A 19,341-nucleotide genomic window follows, 5' to 3' on the forward strand; every position below is an offset into this window, starting at 1 on the left:
TTGTGCTGACCTTTGAATTTCAATGTACCTCTCTATAACATGACCCAGCTGTAATGTCAGTGGTCGCATTGATTTGATTTTTGGTTTGCTTGTAGGGCGCTGGCACCCACATTCAGTGAACCAGAAAATGTGGCACTGCTGTGAATAGTTTAGTCGCAAAGTGAAGATTCACGGGTAAAAAGCCCCAAACTGTGAGATTGGTTATTTTTCAGCTTTTAGCAGCCCTGTGCAAGTTCTTTAGAGAAATGTGGCTGTTTTTCTTGGTGCACTTGTCTATGTCCAGCTGCACAACGAGATGAGGCTGGTCTTTGTCATTTTCTGAGCTGTGAACGGGCAGAAAGGTGAGAAAATGTCGGATTTCGACCATTTGTTCTGACCTTTGAATTTCAATGTACCTCTCTATAACATGACCCAGCTGTAATGTCAGTGGTCGCATTGATTTGATTTTTGGTTTGCTTGTAGGGCGCTGGCACCCACATTCAGTGACCCAAAAAATTTGGCACTGCTGTGAATAGTTTAGTCGCAAAGTGAAGATTCACGGGTAAAAAGCCCCAAACTGTGAGATTGGTTATTTTTCAGCTTCCAGCAGCCCTGTGCAAGTTCTTTAGAGGAATGTGGCTCTTTTTCTTGCTGCACTTGTCTATGTCCAGCTGCACAACGAGATGAGGCTGGTCATTGTCATTTTCTGAGCTGTGAACGGGCAGGAAGGTGAGAAAATGTCGGATTTTGACCATTTCTTCTGACCTTTGAATTTCAATGTACCTCTCTATAACATGACCCAGCTGTAATGTCAGTGGTCGCATTGATTTGATTTTTGGTTTGCTTGTAGGGCGCTGGCGTACCCACATTCAGTGACCCAGAAAATGTGGCACTGCTGTGAATAGTTTAGTCGCAAAGTGAAGATTCACGGGTAAAAAGCCCCAAACTGTGAGATTGGTTATTTTTCAGGGCTCAGCAGCCCTGGGCGAGTTCTTTAGAGAAATGTGGCTCTTTTTCTTGGTGCACTTTTCTTTGTCCAGCTGCACAACGAGATGAGGCTGGTCATTGTCATTTTCTGATCTGTGAACGGGCAGGAAGGTGAGAAAATGTCGGATTTTGACCATTTGTGCTGACCTTTGAATTTCAATGTACCTCTCTATAACATGATCCAGCTGTAATGTCAGTGGTCGCATTGATTTGATTTTTGGTTTGCTTGTAGGGCGCTGGCACCCACATTCAGTGAACCAGAAAATGTGGCACTGCTGTGAATAGTTTAGTCGCAAAGTGAAGATTCACGGGTAAAAAGCCCCAAACTGTGAGATTGGTTATTTTTCAGCTTTTAGCAGCCCTGTGCAAGTTCTTTAGAGAAATGTGGCTGTTTTTCTTGGTGCACTTGTCTATGTCCAGCTGCACAACGAGATGAGGCTGGTCTTTGTCATTTTCTGAGCTGTGAACGGGCAGAAAGGTGAGAAAATGTCGGATTTTGACCATTTGTGCTGACCTTTGAATTTCAATGTACCTCTCTATAACATGACCCAGCTGTAATGTCAGTGGTCGCATTGATTTGATTATTGGTTTGCTTGTAGGGCGCTGGCACCCACATTCAGTGACCCAGAAAATGTGGCACTGCTGTGAATAGTTTAGTCGCAAAGTGAAGATTCACGGGTAAAAAGCCCCAAACTGTGAGATTGGTTATTTTTCAGGGCTCAGCAGCCCTGGGCGAGTTCTTTAGAGAAATGTGGCTGTTTTTCTTGGTGCACTTTTCTATGTCCAGCTGCACAACGAGATGAGGCTGGTCATTGTCATTTTCTGATCTGTGAACGGGCAGGAAGGTGAGAAAATGTCGGATTTTGACCATTTGTTCTGACCTTTGAATTTCAATGTACTTCTCTATAACATGACCCAGCTGTAATGTCAGTGGTCGCATTGATTTGATTTTTGGTTTGCTTGTAGGGCGCTGGCACCCACATTCAGTGACCCAGAAAATGTGGCACTGCTGTGAATAGTTTAGTCGCAAAGTGAAGATTAACGGGTAAAAAGCCCCAAACTGTGAGATTGGTTATTTTTAGCTTTCAGCAGCCCTGTGCAAGTTCTTTAGAGAAATGTGGCTGTTTTTCTTGGTGCACTTGTCTATGACCAGCTGCACAACGAGATGAGGCTGGTCATTGTCATCTTCTGAGCTGTGAACGGGCAGGAAGGTGAGAAAATGTCGGATTTTGACCATTTGTGCTGACCTTTGAATTTCAATGTACCTCTCTATAACATGATCCAGCTGTAATGTCAGTGGTCGCATTGATTTGATTTTTGGTTTGCTTGTAGGGCGCTGGCACCCACATTCAGTGAACCAGAAAATGTGGCACTGCTGTGAATAGTTTAGTCGCAAAGTGAAGATTCACGGGTAAAAAGCCCCAAACTGTGAGATTGGTTATTTTTCAGCTTTTAGCAGCCCTGTGCAAGTTCTTTAGAGAAATGTGGCTGTTTTTCTTGGTGCACTTGTCTATGTCCAGCTGCACAACGAGATGAGGCTGGTCTTTTTCATTTTCTGAGCTGTGAACGGGCAGAAAGGTGAGAAAATGTCGGATTTTGACCATTTGTGCTGACCTTTGAATTTCAATGTACCTCTCTATAACATGACCCAGCTGTAATGTCAGTGGTCACATTGATTTGATTATTGGTTTGCTTGTAGGGCGCTGGCACCCACATTCAGTGACCCAGAAAATGTGGCACTGCTGTGAATAGTTTAGTCGCAAAGTGAAGATTCACGGGTAAAAAGCCCCAAACTGTGAGATTGGTTATTTTTCAGGGCTCAGCAGCCCTGGGCGAGTTCTTTAGAGAAATGTGGCTGTTTTTCTTGGTGCACTTTTCTATGTCCAGCTGCACAGCGAGATGAGGCTGGTCATTGTCATTTTCTGATCTGTGAACGGGCAGGAAGGTGAGAAAATGTCGGATTTTGACCATTTGTTCTGACCTTTGAATTTCAATGTACTTCTCTATAACATGACCCAGCTGTAATGTCAGTGGTCGCATTGATTTGATTTTTGGTTTGCTTGTAGGGCGCTGGCACCCACATTCAGTGACCCAGAAAATGTGGCACTGCTGTGAATAGTTTAGTCGCAAAGTGAAGATTAACGGGTAAAAAGCCCCAAACTGTGAGATTGGTTATTTTTAGCTTTCAGCAGCCCTGTGCAAGTTCTTTAGAGAAATGTGGCTGTTTTTCTTGGTGCACTTGTCTATGACCAGCTGCACAACGAGATGAGGCTGGTCATTGTCATCTTCTGAGCTGTGAACGGGCAGGAAGGTGAGAAAATGTCGGATTTTGACCATTTCTTCTGACCTTTGAATTTCAATGTACCTCTCTATAACATGACCCAGCTGTAATGTCAGTGGTCGCATTGATTTGATTATTGGTTTGCTTGTAGGGCGCTGGCACCCACATTCAGTGACCCAGAAAATGTGGCACTGCTGTGAATAGTTTAGTCGCAAAATGAAGATTAACGGGTAAAAAGCCCCAAACTGTGAGATTGGTTATTTTTAGCTTTCAGCAGCCCTGGGCAAGTTCTTTAGAGAAATGTGGCTGTTTTTCTTGGTGCACTTGTCTATGATCTGCTGCACAACGAGATGAGGCTGGTCATTGTCATTTTCTGAGCTGTGAACGGGCAGGAAGGTGAGAAAATGTCGGATTTTGACCATTTGTTCTGACCTTTGAATTTCAATGTACCTCTCTATAACATGACCCAGCTGTAATGTCAGTGGTCGCATTGATTTGATTATTGGTTTACTTGTAGGGCGCTGGCACCCACATTAAGTGACCCAGAAAATGTGGCACTGCTGTGATTAGTTTAGTTGCAAAGTGAAGATTCACGGGTAAAAAGCCCCAAACTGTGAGATTGGTTATTTTCAGGGCTCAGCAGCCCCGGGCGAGTTCTTTAGAGAAATGTGGCTCTTTTTCTTGGTGCACTTTTCTATGTCCAGCTGCACAACGAGATGAGGCTGGTCATTGTCATTTTCTGATCTGTGAACGGGCAGGAAGGTGAGAAAATGTCGGATTTTGACCATTTGTGCTGACCTTTGAATTTCAATGTACCTCTCTATAACATGACCCAGCTGTAATGTCAGTGGTCGCATTGATTTGATTTTTGGTTTGCTTGTAGGGCGCTGGCACCCACATTCAGTGACCCAGAAAATGTGGCACTGCTGTGAATAGTTTAGTCGCAAAGTGAAGATTAACGGGTAAAAAGCCCCAAACTGTGAGATTGGTTATTTTTAGCTTTCAGCAGCCCTGTGCAAGTTCTTTAGAGAAATGTGGCTGTTTTTCTTGCTGCACTTGTCTATGACCAGGTGCACAACGAGATGAGGCTGGTCATTGTCATTTTCTGAGCTGTGAACGGGCAGTAAGGTGAGAAAATGTCGGATTTTGACCGTTTGTTCTGACCTTCAAATTTCATTGTACCTCTCTATAACATGACCCAGCTGTAATGTCAGTGGTCGCATTGATTTGATTTTTGGTTTGCTTGTAGGGCGCTGGCACCCACATTCAGTGACCCAAAACATTTGGCACTGCTGTGAATAGTTTAGTCGCAAAGTGAAGATTCACCGGTAAAAAGTCCCAAACTGTGAGATTGGTTATTTTTCAGCTTTCAGCAGCCCTGTGCAAGTTCTTTAGAGAAATGTGGCTCTTTTTCTTGCTGCACTTGTCTATGTCCAGTTGCACAACGAGATGAGGCTGGTCATTGTCATTTTCTGAGCTGTGAACGAGCAGGAAGGTGAGAAAATGTCGCATTTCGACCATTTGTGCTGACCTTTGAATTTCAATGTACCTCTCTATAACATGACCCAGCTGTAATGTCAGTGGTCGCATTGATTTGATGATTGGTTTGCTTGTAGGGCGCTGGCACCCACATTCAGTGACCCAGAAAATGTGGCACTGGTGTGAATAGTTTAGTCGCAAAGTGAAGATTCACGGGTAAAAAGTCCCAAACTGTGAGATTAGGTATTTTTCAGCTTTCAGCAGCCCTGGGCAAGTTCTTTAGAGAAATGTGGCTCTTTTTCTTGGTGCACTTGTCTATGTCCAGCTGCACACGGAGATGAGGCTGGTCATTGTCATTTTCTGAGCTGTGAACGGGCAGGAGGGTGAGAAAATGTCGGATTTTGAACATTTGTGCTGACCTTTGAATTTCAATGTATCTCTCTATAACATGACCCAGCTGTAATGTCAGTGGTGGCATTGACTTTATTTTTGGTTTGCTTGTACGGCGCTGGCACCCACATTCAGTGACCCAGAAAATGTGGCACTGCTGTGAATAGTTTAGTCGCAAAGTGAAGATTCACGGGTAAAAAGCCCCAAACTGTGAGATTGGTTATTTTTCGGGGCTCAGCAGCCCTGGGCGAGTTCTTTACAGAAATGTGGCTCGTTTACTTGGTGAATTTGTCTATGTCCAGCTGCACAACGAGATGAGGCTGGTCATTGTCATTTTCTGAGCTGTGAACGGGCAGGAAGGTGATAAAATGTCGGATTTTGACCATTTGTGCTGACCTTTGAATTTCAATGTACCTCTCTATAGCATAACCCAGCTCTAATATCAGTGGTTGCATTGATTTGATTTTTGGTTTGCTTGTAGGGCGCTGGCACCCATATTCAGAGACCCAAAATATTTGGCAGTGCTGTGAATAGTTTAGTCGCAAAGTGAAGATTCACGGGTAAAAAGCCCCAAACTGTGAGATTGGTTATTTTTCAGCTTTCAGCAGCCCTGGGCAAGTTCTTTAGAGACATGTGGCTCTTTTTCTTGGTGCACTTGTCTATGTCCAGCTGCACAACGAGATGAGGCTGGTCATTGTCATTTTCTCAGCTGCGACCGGGCAGAAAGGGGAGAAAATATCGGATTTTGACCATTTGTGCTGACCTCTGAATTTTAATGTACCTCTCTATAACAGGACCCAGCTGTAATGTAAGTGGTCGCGTTGATTTGATTTTTGGTTTGCTTGTAGGGCGCTGGCAGGCATAGTGGGATGGTCTAAGACCATGATTGAGAAACAGAGGGTACCAGGTTCAAGTCCTGCTTGGAAGCGGAAGGAATTTTTCCAGCCGTGCTGCGACCCACAGTTAATTGGGAACTCGTGGCCTGGCACGAGGGTAACATGGATGCAGCTAATGGGACTTCGGTCTTTGACCACTTGGTGGTGGGTCTGATCTACTCACCTCCCACCGTTTAGGCGCTGCATCTGCGCCTTTGATCCTAGAGGGTGGTGGCGTTCCCACGGCGGATGCGGAAAACTCGGCTTCCAGCCGAGTCTCACGCGAACCGTGAAATTTTTTATTTATTGTAGGGCGCTGGCACCCACATTCAGTGACCCAGAAAATGTGGCACTGCTGTGAATAGTTTAGTCGCAAAGTGAAGATTCACGGGTAAAAAGCCCCAAACCGTGAGATTGGTTATTTTTCAGCTTTCAGCAGCCCTGGGCAAGTTGTTTATTGAAATGTGGCATTTTTTCTTGGTGCACTTGTCTATGTCCAGCTACACAAGGAGATGAGGATGGTCATTGTCATTTTCTGAGCTGCAAACGGGCAAAAAAAGGGGAAAGGGGACAAAATGTCGAATTTTGACCATTTCTGCTGTCCTTTGAATTTCAATTTACCTCTCTATAACATGACCCAGCTGTAATGTCAGTGGTCGCATTGATTTAATTTTTGGTTTGCTTGTAGGGCGCTGGCACCCAAATTCAGTGACCCAGAAAGTTTGGCACTGCTGTGAATAGTTTAGTCGCAAAGTGAAGATTCACTGGTAAAAAGCCCCAAACTGTGAGATTGGTTCATTTTCAGCTTTCAGCAGCCCTGGGAGAGTTCGTTAGAGAAATGGGTCTCTTTTTTGGTGCACTTGTCTATGTCCAGCTACACAAGGAGATGAGGATGGTCATTGTCATTTTCTGAGCTGCGAACGGGCAGAAAGGTGTGGAAATGTCGGATTTTGACCATTTGTGCTGACCTTTGAATTTCAATGTTCCTCTCTATAACATGACCCAGCTGTAATGTGAGTGGTGGTATTTATTTAATTTTTGGTTTGCTTGTAGGACGGTGGCACCCACATTCAGTGGCCCAGAAAATTTGGCACTGCTGTGAATAGTTTAGTCGTAAAGTGAAGATTAACGGGTTAAAAGCCCCAAACTGTGAGATTTGTTAATTTTCAGCTTTCAGCAGCCCTGGGCGAGTTCGTTAGAGGAATGTGGCTCTTTTCCTTGGTGCTTTTGTCTATGTCCAGCTAGAAAAGGATATGACGATGGTCATTGTCATTTTGTGAGCTGTAAACGGGCAGAAAGGTGAGAAAATGTCAGATTTTGACCATTTGTGCTGACCTTTGAATTTCAATGTACCTCTCTATAACATAACCCACCTGTAATGTCAGTGGCCGCATTGATTTAATTTTTGATTTTCTTGTAGGGCGCTGGCATCCACATCCAGTGACCCAGAAAGTTTGGCACTGCTGAGAATAGTTTAGTCGAAAAGTGAAGATTCACGGGTAAAATGCCCCAAACTGTGAGATTGGTTACGGAGATCGTTTCGAAGCTGATTATTTCATACACAGAGCAGCAGGGCTTCAATGTTTTGTGTGGCCACCGTCTGCTTCGATTAGGGCTTCAACACGACGTGGCATTGACTCCACGTATGGGGAAACCGTGTCAGGAGCCAACGAGTCCCACTCCAGGTGCAGTGCCCGCACCAGCTGGTCAGCATTCTCGCAGCGATGTGGAATTATTCTCTTCTTGAGAGGAGCCCACAAATTGGGAATGGCCGTGTCCTTCTCTATCTCTTCTTGATCTTGAGCTGTACTTCGTGAAGTGAATGAAAGAAATTTTGAACTGTTTTAGCATGCAACACGTGCACTCCGAACTTTTACACGAGGTGAGTGCAGTTGAGTTCATACACACAAATCGCCAGTGATGTAATGGGAGCTGGCTTCGCGGCGCCGGCTTTACACTTCGGGCCGGATTTCACCGAGCGCAACTGTATCTGGCGCTGATTTATGTGACGCTGACATATTCGGCGCTTATCTGCTGGCGCTGAAGTAAAGTAAAAAAAAGTAAATTATCCTGTCCGTTCCCAAAGGGAACTCACGACGGCCGCTAACACCCGGTAAACCCTAGCGGCAGATGCAGCGCCTAACGGCTGAAGTATACGGCGCTTTGTCATCATGGCAACCCTCCTGTAGATGCTGGCATATATCTTCCGCGAGTCCTCTGCGACCGCTTGTAATTATGCTTTTCGACTCGCTGCAGAGATCCAACAAATACCAATAGGCCTCCTTTAGGTGTGTGTGTGTATGTAATCTCACATGGTTACTTTGTGCACGTGTATGTGTATGCGTGTGTGTATGTGTGTGCATGTATGTGTGTGTGTGTGTGTGTGTGTGTTCCCGACGATTTCGGCCGCACACGTCTTTCTTCTCTTTCTCATTCTCCTAGCTCTTCTTTCCTTCTCCTGGGTGGTTACCAACAGCCAGTGTATGCCGGAGTATGTGGTGTGGCGTGCGTGTAAAAAAATTAAAAAATTAAAAAAATTAAAAATAGGGATTCACTGGCCAGAAAAAGCCACTTCTATCACTCTGTGTGGTGGATACCAGGCAAAAATTAGTGGCGGTCAATTCATCAGCCTTGCAAGCTGTTGAATGGTGTAATCCCAGCACAAGTTGCTATGTCTAACATAGCCGTTCGCTATCATCGCTTCCGTGATGGGCAAGTCTGAGGTCTGAGGTGTGTGTGTATTTTATGTGTGTGTGTGTGTGTGTGTGTGTGTGTGTGTGTGTGTGTGTGTGTGTGTATGTGTGTGTGTGTGTATGTGTGTGTGTGTGTGTGTATGTGTGTGTGTGTGTGTGTGTGTGTGTGTGTGTATGTGTGTGTGTCTGCGTGTGCTTCTTTTCTGCTGGTTCCTGTACAGCTTACCTGTGCAAATTGTGTCATCTGCCATTCCCTTCAAGCTTCGATGAACGTGGCTTCATAGCATGTTTGCACACTCTTGCCAAATCACAATAACCCTAACTGCGGCGTGACAGAAAGCTACGGATGTACATATCCGGTAGCAGCTCAAACAATGCAGCAGCCAGCATTCTGCTGGTATATGCGAGCAACGGTTGCTGTTGGAATTGTCCTGAGCAGAGAATCGCTTTCCTGAGCTTAGTGACCTACCGTGTATCACATGATCAGTACAGCCGCTAGACCTGTGTTGACGGATGCAGGAGTTCACCTGCCAAGTTGTCACTATAGATCTTTGAGGGTATCATGGATATGGATCCTGCTCCTGCAACATTTCCCGCGTTGATGGCCGCTTAGTAGCAGGCCAGTAGCTACCCCAGCAGATATAGCAGCTGAGCCCGCCATCGCTAACACTGCAACGGACACAGAAGTAAGAGCAGCTGCCATTGCAGCTAGCACTGCAGCAGACACAGCGGCAAGAGAAGTTGCCATGGCAGCAACACACTCTGCATCTGCTGCACCAGACACTGAGTGCATTAGTTTGAAAACCAGTGGACACACTGCTCACAGCAGCAATGCCAAGCATCAGTCAGAGTGGCTCAGTCTTCAGCAGCAGCAGCAGCAGCAGCAGCCTGCAGTGCACTTTACAAAGTGAGCACCTTAAAAAAACAAGTACTAGTAATCTGATTTATTTCGAATATGATTATTATTGAAAAAAACGAGCGCGTACTCGAATCCAATATTCGGTATAATTGTCTCACCCCTAACGATAAATATATCCAGCAAGTGAAGCCATTGCCCACAAGAATTGGGCATTTTCTATACAGCATACGCCCCAGCAGCGAATCATCCAGGAACAGAATGTCCTCCATTGCATCTTCATTGTTGTTTTACATGGTACATGCATTTACCACAGAAATCTTCAGTTTCAGAGCAGCAGTCAGTAGATATTGAAATGAAGACTGTTCGGTGAACATGATCTCAGTGCCAACTTTCACCCCTATTTATCGTACTTGTTTTTAATGTCCTGTATTGATATCTACAGTGTACAGGAAGCTGTGATCTGTGTGCTGTGTGCTGTGTTCTGTGTGCTGTGTGCTGTGTGCTGTGTGCTGTGTGCTGTGTGCTGTGTGCTGTGTGCTGTGTGCTGTGTGCTGTGTTCTGTGTTCTGTGTGCTGTGTGCTGTGTGCTGTGTGTGTGTGTGCTGTGATCTGTGTGCTTTTATCTGTGTGCTGTGATCTGTGATCTGTGTGCTGTGTGTAGTGTGCATTTTCCATGCATGTTCCCTTTTGTTTGCACTACAGTGCTGGCTGAAATCCGACCCGAAGTGCAAAACTGGCGCCCTGGACACGTCCCGATTACATCTTTGTACTGAAGTATTTGTACATGTGTACAACCGGCCGCATTCGTGCCACATCCAGGGCGTCATGGGTCGTGCAGATTGAGGGCGCCAAATGTGCACTCTGGGTAGGATTTCATCGAATGCAACAGTAGTATGCCAAGAGATATTTGACTGTATAGCTGGTTAAAACCTACCCTGATTTGGACACGAGTGAACACTCATGTGGACCCAAGTAACCCACTCGAATCCAGGTCAGCGTGTGCCTGGCTAATACCCCTAACCACGTTCGCTCATCTTCGGGGACTGCAATAGAGAGGTTAAGATGCACATTATTCTGATTTGACGCGCATTTTCACGTCAAGTTTGGCGTAGAACTCCAAACTTCAACGCGAGCCGTGCAGGTCACTCGCGTTGTTTTCCAACGTGAGAGCCAAACAACGCGAGCTGAACTTTCGCATCATGTCAGAAATAACAGCGCGACCATGAGCACGCATCCATACGTTAGCATAACGCAGAAACGTGTCAGTCGTGCTCACACTACAACCATTATACAATATTATCAAGAGTATATAACCCCCCAAGAGTGTGCAACTCCTGATACCCTTTCTATGGGGTACGCCGACGGCGAAAACTCACATCACGTGGTGCAGTGTCGCAGTTGTACGTTATATTCTCTTGATATTATAATATTGTACTCTTGCTACAAGTTAGTTAACCCTTTGTGTAAGTAGGCTACGATTCCGGGGCTGACCCCCCACCGGCCAAGTTCTTCGGCGACCGACAGTAGATCTACTCTACTGCAAACCGGTCAGCGGTGCTCCGATGCACGGTGGTATACTTGACCCTACAGATTAGTACTAATATTATAGTAGAGAGAATGCGCCCAACGAAAATTCGTAAGATTTCGACCGTCCGGGTTCGAGTAACGAAAGCTGCTACGAAGATCCGCCCAAACGTGACTGAAACAGACAGATCTATGAAAATGTTTTTCGTAATTTGGAGTACTAAAATACTAAAATGGCAATAAATAAGATAAATTGTGCACTCATAACAACAGCAAAAATGAAGAAAGTCAAGTACCATAACGTTTTCTTGTGACTGTCATCAGTGGAACGCCGTCACATAAAAATGTAATAACTAAAACACACACTTATATACATGAAGCTAATATGGTTTCAGGTAGAAATACAGCAGCTAACAAGTACAAAAAGCGAAGTTTGCACCTTTGCAATGCGTGAATATAGCAGGTGTTGGAAGCTGTGTATATTCGTACTCGTGACCCTGTGGTATGTAAACAGAAAGAAAACGTTGTATCACTCACACTCTTCAAGTAATACACACGCACCATTACATTCATTCACACAGTATCACATTCATCTGCCACTAACTTTCTCACATACACTATAGTATATTCACACATTGCAAAGGTGCAAACTTCGCTCTTTGTACTTGTTAGCTGCTGCATTTCTACCTGAAACCATATTAGCTACATGTATATAAGTGTGTGTTTTAGTTATTACATTTTTATGTGACGGCGTTCCACTGATGACAGTCACAAGAAAACGTTATGGAACTTGACTTTCTTCATATTTGCTGTTGTTATGAGTGCACAATTCATCTTATTTATTGCCATTTTACGACTATTGTCTCCCCGTCGATTGTTTAAAAATACTAAAATACTGATATTTTACAACTCCATGCCTTGACTCTCCGCACCCGTGCGCGCGCCGCGTCGACCTGCTACGAAGAAGTTCACGCGCAGCATACAGTTGTCGTCTGCAAACAGAGGCACGCCAGGGTTGAGGACAGGGAGGTCGTTGACGAAGGCCAGGAACAGTAGCGGTACTAGGGAGTAGGGTGGACCCTTGCGGTACACCAGCGCAAAACAGGGAGAGAATCAGAGAGGACTAGACCAAGCTTTACTGATTGAGTTCTATTGGTGTTCTATTGTTGAGATGTGAGGCAAGCCACGACTGCAGGCGGCCGATGACCACCCCATAACCCCATAACGTAAGCATGCAGCTTGGCTAGTACAGTAGTAACCCCCCATGCCAAACTGGATCAAACGCTTTCGCCAGGTCGAAGAAACACAGGCTAAGGTAATGCCGGCGGTCTCGGAAGGTGCACGGTCGCTGGACGAGGTTGGTTAGATGTAGGGAGGTAAAGTCACCATGGCGGAACCCAGATTGAATATCATGGAGCAGAGGTGCCAGATAATGGTAGACCTACACTGCTACAGCCGATCAGAGACGATTCTCTCAAGTATCTTGGAATAGGTGTTCAGCAGAGAGATAGGGCGATAGTTACCAGGATCATGACTGCTTCCCTTGTTCTTGTTTGTGGGCACAACCACAGCATATTTCCGGGCAGTAGGAGAATGTGCGCAACCTCACGGTTTACGAATATTCGTTAGCTTTTTTCGTTAAAAGTAGATCTACTCGAATTTTCGTTGTGCCCAACCTCTCTAGCTAGCTAGCTCTGATATCGCATCATGATTTTCGGGTGACTCGGGTCAAGTCTGCCACGTGCTTTCTCATAATTTCAGCCAACGTTGACCAATAGACAGCGAGTACGTAATGCTCTCCAGTCTTCGGGAACCGGTTAACCGTACAACTGCTTATCCAGCAGTCTACCAGGAGATGAACCCGTGACCCCATGACCCCGTGCACATCCCGTAGAATCTACGCAGCTGCAGAAGTTCTTTCGAGCCGAGGCCTAGCGACTCATTTTCCTCGATGTTGTTGTCGGAGATGGCTTGCGTTTCAGCTTTCTCTCTCCTCCTCCTAACTGATGGTTGGCGATTCGTGCCTGAAGCAAACTGAGTTGTGAGTTGTCTTGACGCATACGATGCTCCATCATGAAAAGTTTCAGGTAGCCTCTAATATTGGCGAACCAGTACCTACACCGCTCGCTAACAGAGCGGTTGTGGCCTGAAATAGATAGGGACTGGACGAAAAGCTATGCGTCTTGGAGAAGACTGGCAAAACGGTGGGTGTCTGTAAAGGCAGATTTGCGCTATGTAACAACAGCTTCGTGAGAAGTTTCACCGAGCGGCTTCATTGTCAGTAAGTGGTTGGTTTCGTTTGCCATGGGTTTGTCTAGTAATTCTGAATCTTCTTCTTTCCGAATCAACTTCTTTTTTGGTTTGGGCCATGGCAGGTATCTGTTCTCCGCCAACCACACGGCTGTTGTGCATGCAGTGTTTCACTGCTGCTCCATTGCAGCTGTACCCAACCTTGATGCCTTCGCTATTTTGTTCTCTTTTTTTCCTCGAAACCAGGGCTTTTACGACTCCTGCTGGCGAGTGAAGAAGTCGCTGCCATTCTCAGTTGGTCTGCGCATGCGTGAGTTACGTGGAAGCGTGTTCCGTTGAAAAAAGACTGATGTAAGTACTAGAACACGTGCAATTCATTTGTCGACCTGTTGATATTCGTCCGTTGCTCTGTGGCTTGCAGTCTGAACTGTCGCTAAATTCTTTACTCCCTATTTCGGCTTGCATTTGTTAAGGCGTGTCAAGACCATTAGTCCACAGCCCTTTGTAATCAAAACTATACGCCTCGTCTTGATGAGCACTTGTCAGCGACGAACGACGCATGGCAGTGTGAGTTCAACTTACCTTCTTTACCTGGTCGTTTTTGAATTTGTGGCAAACTTCTGATAACGCGTGGCTAATTTGTTATGGTCGGAGAGCGAAGCACCCGTCTGTCGGCACTGGACTGCCTTGCCAGTTGTGGTGCTGTAGAATGTAGAACCCCTTCCGTTGTTGCGGGCGGTTGCCGGGACAAGGTAGAGTGCGCTTCCTGAAAAAGTCAAAACTGTTCCGGTCAAGCATTTCTTCGACTTCTTCTTTTCTCCTCTGTAGGTTAGTTTACCATCTTTCAAGGGTCGTGGAGTCGGTCTGGATAGTGACGTTAACTTGCCAGGACGACCGGATTACACGTAAGAGACTGCGTCTGATCGCTATAGAGTGTAACACTGTACGACATCGCTCGCAAAGCAATAGGTGCAATGACTTGTGCTCTTGCTTGTCTGGTGGAAATTTCATGAGTGGATATTATTGCTGTGACGTCAGACAGTGTTGTATATCCACACGAGTGTGCCTAATAGTACATGTGTTGTGGTCGCTAACGACAATACTATACGATTATTTGTCGCACTCACTGACTGTATTATGATCTGGTTACGTTGGTGGACAGTTAGTCATAACTCGTAACATGTTGTCCTTTCTTTATCTTTAAGTCCACTATACGATATGTGTTAGAAAATGAAAAGTGCTCGTCTTTCTTTGGAGGGACGCGCTGCTTGACCGTAATATGTCATTTACTAGTAGATCGACATAATTGTACATGTCTGTCTAGGTGAACGTTCTGTTGCTTACCAGCGTCACAAATCGCCGTGTTAGCTGTGGCTGTTTGTACAACAAAGCAATGCTACCTACAGTCTGATAGAGGCTCAGTTCACGGGGCCATTTGACCTACTGTTGTATTGTGTAGAAGTTTGGATGCTGGCGATAGGGTGCACTTCGAAATGGCGCCTCCGCAAAATGTTCTCAGTGAATACCATGTACCATGTGAATACCAAGTTGATGGATTTTGGATGATTCGCATCGAGGTCTCATGCTGCCCATTATGATTTTATGATTTCTTCTTTTTTTTAATTCTCTTCTGAAACTATCAGCCTGCTAAACCGCTAACCAGTTAACTCTAAGCAACAGCGGGCAGTAATGAAGGTTTCGGTGTGATATCTAAATCCAATATCCTGAGCGCATCTGACATTTTCTTGCAATTTCCATACTGAATTCGACTGGCGATAGCGCATTTCAAGATTTAAATTTCCATTTCAAACCATGGTAGAAAGTGTGCCACATACTGCCAGCATCCACGTACATGTACCTGTGTATGTGTGACCTCTTCAATGGGTTTGGTGATGATACAGCCACTTGTGCCCTTGTCTATCTCTGTATATGTTTAATGTTAATCCTCCAGCAGACGGTTGTTAGAGTTGACAATTTTATGTTCCCAGTTGGCGGAGTACCGGTATGAGCCCTTCGCAGGCATACAGTTAACAATTTAATGTCCGATGTTCCTGATTGCTGCTTACTGTGTGCTCTATGATGGTGGGAATATAACTCCGTTTCAGATGATACTGGAAATAGCTTTCCAAAGTCTAGTTAATCTCAATATGTTGAAGTATGACCAGTAGACAATTGACCAATTCTCCTGGCATTGGCTGCTATTGGCCGCACTGATCTGAGGTCTAACACCCTCCCCTCCCCTCCCGCTATTGCCTGGCATGTCATTTATCTCAGCCTGCTTTCCCACATCATGATACAATGGGTGATATTTCTTCTGTGTGTGTGTGTGTGTGTGTGTGTGTGTGTGTGTGTGTGTGTGTGTGTGTGTGTGAATGACAACGTGCGGATGGATTGCCACGAGCATTCAAGTCGACTTCTCAATCACCGCCTACCGGACAGCATTCCACTGTCATCACCTCGCAGAATTTGCTAGGCCTCTGGATATTCTATTGTGATTGCTATGGAACAGCACCAGGCATTGCTCACAACCAAAAGGTACTGTTGAAGTGTTGCTGGTTATCTTGATATCCAATCCTCTTCTGCCGCTGAATCATTAAATTCAGGAAGGGATCCCCTGTTCAAATATAGGCAAGTAATGCAACTTGAAAAATGACACAGGTCGCGTCAGGCGAAATAGCACGTCATAGTACATTTGAGATCAGCGGGAAGAAGATGACGACGTCCACTAATTTAGTATCTGTGCACACGAATCTGCTGTGTGTGTGACTCTGTATGTCAGCTATGATATCATCTTCTGTGGTTCCATGTCTAGCATGTACGTCTGTACCATCCTGCAACGTTTGAATGACGTAGGTTGAGCGATCGCTCCGCGAAACATACTTTTTGAAATTCTCTTCATAGTATATCTTCCACCATTGAAATTTCGAATTTTTTCAAAAAAAGTGCTGAGAGGGGTGGCTTGCAACCTCGATATGGCTTGTTCCAGGCATGCTTTGGAGCCATCTTCTGTTGAAGTAGTGGCAGGGATCTGCCCTGCAACTGCTACAACAAAAAATGATTCGATCTGAGAAAGGGTGAGACCGCGAATCTCGGTTGAATATTGAGTATTTCAAGCCTTTTCACGACGAAGATGGAGTTCTTTTTGGAGATGGACGTCACGGCAAAGGACATGGTGTCCGACTTCTGGCGTCTGGTGAAGCCAGGGATCATTTGTCCAGTCCGGTCGGCAGCCTGACCGTCGGTAAGCTTGTGTTTGGATCTTGTTCTGCTCGATGTGGTATCACAAACAATTTCAGGGCTAGTACTTGTACAGAAACACGTGGGCGCCATCTTGGTTCACGTGACATGTGTCACACCATGCTGTGTACAGGGAATCTTGCCATACTTCGCGTCGACTCTGGCCTGTTCAAATCCACGCAAGTGAGCCACAGTTCTCTCTAGCAGGCTGAGATTTTGCAGGCACCGAGTTCAGATGTGGGCAAAGGGATTCACCGAAGGATTTTTTGATTTTCGCAATTTAGACCTCAAATAATACCCTCAAACTCGGTAAACGTGTCCCACCTCTAGGATCGTTTTGGCGAAATTCGCTTCGGTGAAAGTATGGAGCATCTCCTACTGAAAATTTTGAGCCATCGATTGTCAAAATCGGCTCATGTGGAGCTCACTTGTGTCGTTTTGAAGGACGCCGCGCCACGCGCGACATGCGCTGGTTCTTTCACAAACGGAAGACACCTTCCAGTCAGAACTGCAGACTGTGACTGTGCAGTGCACTGGTGCGCACGGCAAGGAAAAGAAGGAGACATGCATTTTCCATTTGTTGCACTGTGTCCTTTGCTTTTATTGTTCGCTGATAACATGTTCGCAAAATCTTGAGCTAGAGAGAAGACTGACTTACAATCTGATTCATCTAGGCTTCAGCGTGATGCAATTATCCCGACCATAGGAAATATTGGGAAAGGAACCGGGAACCACGAGAATAATTGTTCTGGAGCGAATCCAATTATTACCATGGTTCCTTGTTCTTGAACACCGCGCTCCACATCGTCAATGTTCTGCGAGGTAAAGATTTCAGGACTACTGTCGGTTTGTTCGACCTCTGGGCGATCTGATCTACGTCCAGCTGGCCATGATACTGAGCCGAACTGGCCACTAGTTCGCTTCTTTCTCGACTCGGGATAATCAAGCCGGTCAGAGTGCGATTTCCTACCCTGGATGCGATCCATGGTGCGGACTGAAAATAACTACTGAACACCTCCTTGGACAAGCACTGACATACAAGACCGGTGGTGGATACAAACTGACCACAGGAAACCCTAACAGCACCCGGTCTGTCAAAGAAAGTCGAAGGGAAGCAGTTCGAACTAGTTCAAGCACCACCAAAAAATAAAACTATGATAAAAACTAGCACTTGCTCTTGCAGGTCGAACACTGCACTGGCAAGTACACTTTTGCACAGTCGCGATCTCGCGGCCCCGCATCACGTGCGGGTATCTGATGACGTAGCGTGATTCAAGATGGCCTCTGACGTGTTTCCCGTTTTGTGATCCCAAATACCAGCCCTGAATTTGATATCGCACAAATTGATCTCAGCATCGTGCGTACGGTATTTTATATTCAGAAAATCCAGAAGTGTCTCTGTGTGGCCGTCCTATGCCACGAGAAACTCCAATCAGGCTCCTATGTCCTCTGCCTTCATGATTGAATGTCCACTTCGTTTGAACAACGAACACAACAATCGAGGACGGCTTTGCAATGAAAAATACAGCTATACTGGAGCTGAAAAAAAGAAGAAAAAAAAACGTGCTCAGGATGAGACTCGAGTACACGCATACTCTCCCAGCAGGTGAAACGCAAATTTTTGTGAAAAATGCGTGTCGCCGACTGACCAGTAATTTCGCCTGACGGGGTACAGAGTGGGTCAAGAACCACGTTTCCACCTCCGTGGGACGCCACAACCCCATGTTCACGTGTCAGGTGCGGCTCCTAAACGGTGGGGGTAAGGGGGATAGATCAGACAAGATGGCTCTGTGACATTTACATACCCAGACCACTGTCCACCTTCTGTAGACATTCGGAACTCTGTATCTGAAGACTGAGACCCGACTAGCAAAGTCCCAATCATTGATGTCTTGGATATCCATTTCAAACCACACCAGAAACCATGCAATGCATGGCCAGCATCCAATAACCCTTCAATGGAGCTGTCTCCAAGTGTATCGAGGGGCGTCAGGCGCTATTTCAAGATGGTATAGTCAGCCATCATGGTAAATGCCATTCCGAAGTCACTCCCAGTATCCACTTGCTTGGAGTCGGCAGCACGGATGTCCAAGTACTTGATGGGATGGGGGGGGGGGGGGGGGGGGGGGAGAGTACCAGCTCTAGATTGAACCACCCTGTATCAACTTGGCTCAAGTCCACAGACTGAAGTGCAAACTTAAGCCAGGTTCCCACTGGGCCGATATTTTGCCCGATGCTCCGATACGGCCTCAGACATGAAATCAGCCGACTGTGTCGGACGAGTCGGACTACCTCTTCACCCACAGCACCGAGCGATTTTGCTTGTTGGCCTGTCTGTGTACATACGTACACTTGCTAACGTTACACGGCGGCGCTAGGCCATAGTAGATACTAGAGCAAAACGAGGTTTTTTATTCACGCGGTAGAGGACCAAAATCTTGAACTAGCCTGATATGTAGGAGCCATCCACTCCAGCCAGTTCTCTATCTGTACCGACCCACTCTGCTGTCATGTTAAAAAGCCGTCAGGGATTGGTTTCTGGCAAATCTGTGGTGAATTTCTCGTGGTATGATTAAAATGGCAATTTCTCGACTGGTCAATATTTGGTCGAAAGTCGCCCCATTTTTAGTTAGTGCTTGAACGCGATGGAGCGGGCCTGCAACCAATCCCTGACGGCTTGTACGACAACTCCGCTCACACCAGGTGATTTTGGCGCCGATCTTGACGATTTTTCGTCAGATTCCATGGCGGCCGAAAAATCGGCCTTGTGGAAACCCGGCAATAGGAA

General features: G+C 45.9%; 3 long non-coding RNA genes across 3 annotated transcripts in view; all 3 read left to right on the forward strand.

Moving 5' to 3' along the window:
- The first annotated feature begins 889 nt into the window (after nt 1-889).
- Nucleotides 890-2,180, forward strand: LOC135812500 (uncharacterized). The gene is made up of 4 exons (XR_010552827.1): nt 890-1,077; nt 1,387-1,444; nt 1,754-1,811; nt 2,120-2,180. It is a non-coding gene; the product is annotated as an uncharacterized LOC135812500 (long non-coding RNA).
- Nucleotides 2,181-3,953: 1,773 nt separating this feature from the next.
- Nucleotides 3,954-19,341, forward strand: part of LOC135811539 (uncharacterized) — a 94,245-nt gene continuing 78,857 nt past the window's right edge. The window contains exon 1 of the long non-coding RNA XR_010552628.1: nt 3,954-4,009. This is a non-coding gene — a long non-coding RNA (uncharacterized LOC135811539). The remainder of the gene's footprint in view (nt 4,010-19,341) is intronic.
- LOC135811537 (uncharacterized) lies at nt 6,709-9,991 on the forward strand. The gene is made up of 3 exons (XR_010552625.1): nt 6,709-6,923; nt 7,233-7,290; nt 8,906-9,991. It is a non-coding gene; the product is annotated as an uncharacterized LOC135811537 (long non-coding RNA).

The sequence above is a fragment of the Sycon ciliatum genome, chromosome 3 (assembly GCF_964019385.1).
Source record: "Sycon ciliatum chromosome 3, ocSycCili1.1, whole genome shotgun sequence".
NCBI classification, from domain to species: Eukaryota; Metazoa; Porifera; class Calcarea; order Leucosolenida; family Sycettidae; genus Sycon; species Sycon ciliatum.